Source organism: Apium graveolens, chromosome 11 (genome assembly GCF_009905375.1).
Source record: "Apium graveolens cultivar Ventura chromosome 11, ASM990537v1, whole genome shotgun sequence".
NCBI lineage: Eukaryota > Viridiplantae > Streptophyta > Magnoliopsida > Apiales > Apiaceae > Apium > Apium graveolens.
In genome coordinates, this window is record NC_133657.1 from 56,439,482 (window position 1) to 56,445,540 (window position 6,059).

The 6,059-nt window shown below is 35.4% G+C and overlaps 1 non-coding gene across 1 annotated transcript; it reads left to right on the forward strand.

Moving 5' to 3' along the window:
- Positions 1-261: 261 nt before the first annotated feature.
- Positions 262-368, forward strand: LOC141698780 (small nucleolar RNA R71). Its single transcript, XR_012565282.1, has one exon. It is a non-coding gene; the product is annotated as a small nucleolar RNA R71 (small nucleolar RNA).
- Positions 369-6,059: the final 5,691 nt, after the last annotated feature.

Genomic DNA, 6,059 nt, shown 5'->3' on the forward strand with positions numbered 1-6,059 from the left:
AGAGAATCGACCTTCAAAGACAGCGCTTGGAGCTGCGCTGCAATAGCTGTAGCTGCATCAACTTCCAGAATACCTGCTACCTTCCCAGGCATCATCCTTTGAGTTGGGTTTTGATGCTCATTTGCAGCCATAATCTCAATAAGATTATAAGCCTCAGTATAGCTTTTGGCCCACAAGGCGCCTCCAGCTGCTGCATCGAGCATGGGCCGAGATTGGGCCCCCAAACCATTATAGAAACCAGTGATCACCATCCAATCAGGCATACCATGATGTGGACACTTTCTCAACATCTCCTTGTAGCGCTCCCAAGCTTCGCACATAGATTCTGTAGGTTGCTGTGCAAACTGAGTAAGAGCACTCCTCATAGCCGTAGTTTTCGCCATTGGATAGAACTTCACCAGAAACTTTTGCGCAAGATCTTGCCAAGTAGTGATGGACCCAGCTGGTTCAGAATGTAACCAGTCCTTAGCTTTATACCTCATAGAGAATGGGAAAAGCCTCAGCTTGATAGCCTCATCAGTCACACCATTATATTTGAAAGTACTACAGATCTCGACAAAATTCCTGATGTGCATGTTAGGGTCTTCAGTAGCAGCACCTCCAAAAGAAACAGAATTCTGCACCATCTGAATAGTGCCCGTCTTGATTTCAAAAGTGTTAGCCTGAATAGCCGGGTGTAGGATGCTTGACTGAATGTCATCTATTTTAGGCCGAGAAAAGTCCATAAGAGCTGCATCTGCCGGAACTATACGATCACCAATGATTACTGGTTCTTTCTGTATCCGAATCTTCAAAATCTATCTTCTCCGCAATACCAAGAACTTCGTCTGTCTCCTCAGCCGTATCTAAAGTCCTCTTGCGAGTACGAGAACGTGTTTGCATAAACGCTCGCTAAAGTACCTGAAACACAACCGGAAACAATAAGTAACACGTCTTAATCAATGAGTCCTAATGACCACTGATGGTAAGTACATAAACTAAACAAATACGCCAAGTCCCCGGCAGCGGCGCCAAAAACTTGTTAGGGTGGAAAACATGCGCTAATAATACACACAAGTATACGCATTGCAAGTAATATATAATACTTTCTAGTTTGTTCCCACAGAGACTCAGACTAATTATGTTCAATTAACACTCACTCACCACTGTATAATTACTTCTCAATGTCAAGACAATAACACTTAGAATATATTAACTAATTGTTAACTACAATTAACTAGGAGAATTAAACACTTAATTGACACTTGAATTAACAATATTAAACATACATGAGATCATAACTTCATTACTACTTCCTTCAATAGCTATTATTATTACCCTTAGCATGTAACAATGATGATATTAATCGAACAACACGAAACTGATAAAAGCCAACTTTCGTTGTACTAATACCATTCTACCAAACATCCACAATTAAGATAGAAGTTGAATATGCATCAATTATTTTGAGACCCTATATGTCTACAGAATTTGACAATATAACGATTTAAGCACAAGTTATTCCTTAAGATTATACAGGAAAAGTAAAACGGTTAGAGTTACCCACCAATCATGAATACACATACATGATCCTATGCTAGCATGGCAAGTTCTAAACCTCAAGATCCACCATCGCTTCACAAGAGATTAACACCCTATCTTATATGTTCATGACGCACACAAGACGAATAAGCACAACCAATACTAGATATCATACAATCATCATACACTAAGGTATTAAACAACTAACTAAAGAATTCCATAGCAAATCCGTTACGACCCCATGATCACGATTAGCCCATGATAGAACTCATTATCACCATGGGTTCATATGAAAACATGATAATAACACACGAGAATAATAACTAAAACTACTTATATTAAATCAGAGTACGTCACAAGAGTAAATAGGTTCAAAGTAAAGAAAACTAGCATCCAACATTATAATGAAATAAAGAATCACAAGAAAATATGCTTCCTCTTCATTGCGATGTGCTAAAACGGTCTTCTTCCTTATCTCCTTGCTCCTTGATTGATACTACGATTCAACACCACGTGAAACGTCTCTGAAAACTACTTATATAGGAGTCCCACAAAACCTAGCTATCTCAGAAGTTGGAAGCTCAACAAAATTAGGAGTCTAAAAATAATAATTTAATTTTACGTCCCTGAGCGGCCGCTCAGCAATCCTGAGCGGGCGCTCAGCTTCCTGAGCGGTCGCTCAGCAGAGCTGAGCGGGCGTTCAGACTCCCTCTGGAAAAAACTCTGTTTTTGCTCCTGTTCTTTGCTGCATTCTGCTCCTATCTTCCCACTTGCAATGCCAAACACATGCCAAGGCTTATTCTTGATGAAATCTCTCCACAAATGCAAGTAATACCCTGAAATGCACAAATACTAGAAAAACGCATCAAATACACAAAATACTTGATTTCAAGACATCAATTTAAGCTATTATAAGACGTTCTAAGTGGTATGAAATGCCACTTATCATGGCTTCTCAGTGTAAGTGAGTCACGACTGCTTATCAGAATTTATGCTGTTATCAGAGTATTTCTCCAGTAATCATAGAGTGTGAAAAGTCACCAAGAAAATTTTATTTTGCTTTTCTAATGCATATTACTTAATACCAGCAATGCACTTGGGTCTTCCCTTCCACATTTTTACTCTAAATCTCAAAGGAGTACCTGATTTTTATTTCTTTTCTTTTCTTTTTCTTTTGATAAGTGAGGCTTATCAGCACTTAGTACGTCCACCAGATTTACTAACATCAGAATTGAACAGATAAGAAGCATTTTTCTAGTTTTTGACTTAGTAATAAGATAAACAAAGTAAACTTAAATAAGCTCAATATCAGAATTTGCTTGTGTTAAAAGATTTCCACATAAACAATTACTTCAAACATGGGATCTTTAGTATATTAAAGACTACTAGGTCAGCATCTAGCACAGTAATCCTCATTGGATTAAATAGTCATATAAACATTCATATCACTATCAGAGTTTAGAAATTCACATCATACAACAATCAGCACTTAAGCAAATTTCAATTTAAGCACAGAATACACAAAGATAGTAATATCTGTAAATACTGATCATAAAATCTGATGTATCAGAACATAAACTATGCAGATTTAGAGAAAAAACCTGAAACCATTCCAAGTTCATTTACCAATCTTGTAAAAGCAGCTTCACACAGTGGTTTTGTGAAGATATATGCTAGTTGTTGATCTGTTGGAACAAAATGCAATTCCACTGTACCTTCATACATATGTTTCCATATGAAGTGGTACCTAATGCTGATGTGCTTTGTCATTGAGTGTTGAACTGGATTATGAAAGAGATATGTCCTAAGTCCAATCATGTATGAGGATTTAGGAATAACTTTTATGTAATCTGTTTTGATTTCATTGATATTAATAAAAGACTTATTTTGTTTTTATTGCGGGCTCTATCTATTTAAATGTTTAAATAAGATATACCACAGTTTAGAGTAAAGCTTTTTATGGATTGTGATGAGATCATAATAATGAGACCTAAAAGATGATAACTCTAAACTTAAATAGTTCCTGGTCATAGGATTACTAACTGGTAATTAATAATTCGCAAAGATCGGTACATACTATGCTTGCTTCATTATGAAGGATGTCTGTTCTCACAGACATTTGTGTGGTGACACTATAACTAGTATGTATGTGCTTATTATAGAATAAGTTCACTGAACATGACTCACACAGCTGAACAACTGATGGAGTTCACTCACGTGTCAGCAGTTGTTCACATAGTGATAGTTGTACAAGTATCCTTAGACTTGAGGTCATCGTAGTCATCTTGTGTACACTGAACTATGCTTTGATTTAGTTCTTAGTCTCAAGGGACAATTATAAGGGCTCTACTGGGTATAGGAATTTGTACATGAAGATAGTGTATGATCAATAAAGGATCTACCCCTTCCAGTGAAGGAAGAGAATGTTCAATGCTGATCCACTTATGCTAGTTCAGGAATCTCTGGCCAGAGTGAATGAAATTAGAAAGGAGTTTCTAATTTACATTAAATAGAACTAAGCATAGTGAATGGGAAAGCAAGTGATTAAATAAGATAAGCTTGACACAAGTTTCATGCCTTGTATTTAATCGTGACATTGCAAGTTAGAAGGAATTTATTGTACGGTAACTACTCACTGAATAGGTTCTTGTTATTCTAAGCAGTGAATTCGTATTATCCGGATAGTCGCGATATGCTGAGAAGTATCCCTCACGATGTAGAATAAATATGATTAATTAATTAATCATATTTAATGAATTAGAGAATTTATATAAATAATGATAAAGTAGTTTTATTATTATTTATTTCTACTACCAGCTTAATATTGAACCTACAGGGTCACACCATAAAAGAGAATGATTTAATGGTGGAGGAATTAATTAATAATGACTAATAATTATTTATTTATGAAATAAATAATTAATTGGCAAATTTAATAATTGATTAAATGAGATTTAATTGATTATAAATTAAATAAAAAAAGGTTCGTAATATTATTAATTAAGAATTTAATTTTTGGAAATTAAATCAAGTGAGAGAATTATTTCTAAAGAGTTTAGAAAAAGGATTAATAATTAAAAGGTGTTTTAATTATTAGTGAGAATAATAAAGGGTTAATAATAATAATAATATTTTATGGGAAAATTTTCAGCTGAAAATTTTGCCTATAAATATACTATTATAGACCCTATTTTTGCCTCAACCAAAAAGATTTACAAAACCCTAATTCTCTCCATCTCATCCTCCTTCATTACATCGTTTTCTTGGTGGATACCGGTGGAGTGCTTCACACTTGAGGAGCAACTGCTAAGGATCTCCGTTCATCGTTTTTGTATCGCCATTAAAGACCTCCATCTTTCCATTAATGTAAAGCTTCTTAAGGTAAACATACTGAACTACAAATTAAATATTATTTTTAGCATGGATCCTGCGGAGGGTTTCGGTTTTTTTAAGATTTAAATTTACATTTTCGCTGCGTTTATATGCTAAAAACCCTTCAGATTACCTGTCATAGCAATAGCACTTTGATTATCACAGTAAATAGGGATTTTAGAAAATTCTAACCCATAATCCAGTGACTGATTCTTCATCCAAAGAATCTGTGCACAACAACTTCCTGCAACAATGTATTTTGCTTCTGCAGTTGATGTGGAAATTGAATTATGTTTCTTGCTAAACCAAGAAACCAATCTGCCTCCAAGAAATTGGAAGCTTCCATTTGTGCTTTTCCAGTCAATTTTGCATCCTACAAAATCTGCATCTGAGTAACCTATTAGCTTAAAGTCTGATTCTCTACGATACCACAGTTCCAGATCAGCTGTACCCTTAAGGTACTTGAAAATTCTTTTCACAGCTGTTAAGTGAGGTTCTCTTGGATCTGCTTGAAATCTTGCACAAAGACATGTAGTATACATGATATCAGGTCTACTTGTAGTTAGATAGAGTAGAGAGCCAATCACACCTCTGTAATCAGTAATATCTACTGATTTACCAGTATCCTTATCCAACTTAGTTGCAGTGGCCATAGAAGTGGATGCACTTGAACAATCTTGCATTCCAAAATTTTTCAACAAATTTCTGGTGTACTTAGATTGACAAATAAAAGTTCCTTCTTCATTCTGCTTGACTTGAAGGCCCAGAAAATAGTTAAGTTCTCCCATCATACTCATTTGATATCTTGACTGCATCAGCTTGGCAAACTTCTTACAAAGTCTGTCATTTGTAGAACCAAAAATGATATCATCAACATATATTTGGACCAAAAGTAAGTCCTTTCCATGGTTGAGGTAGAACAGTGTTTTTTCAATAGTCCCTCTGTTAAATCCACTTTCCAGAAGAAACTGAGCTAAAGTCTCATACCATGCTCTTAGAGCTTGCTTAAGGCCATAAAGTGCTTTATCAAGCCTGTAGACATGATTGGGAAATTTGGGATCTACAAAGCCTGAAGGTTGTTCAACATATACTTCCTCTTCCAATTCTCCATTAAAAAAAGCACTTTTCACATCCATTTGAAAGACTTTAAAATTCTTGTGAGCAGC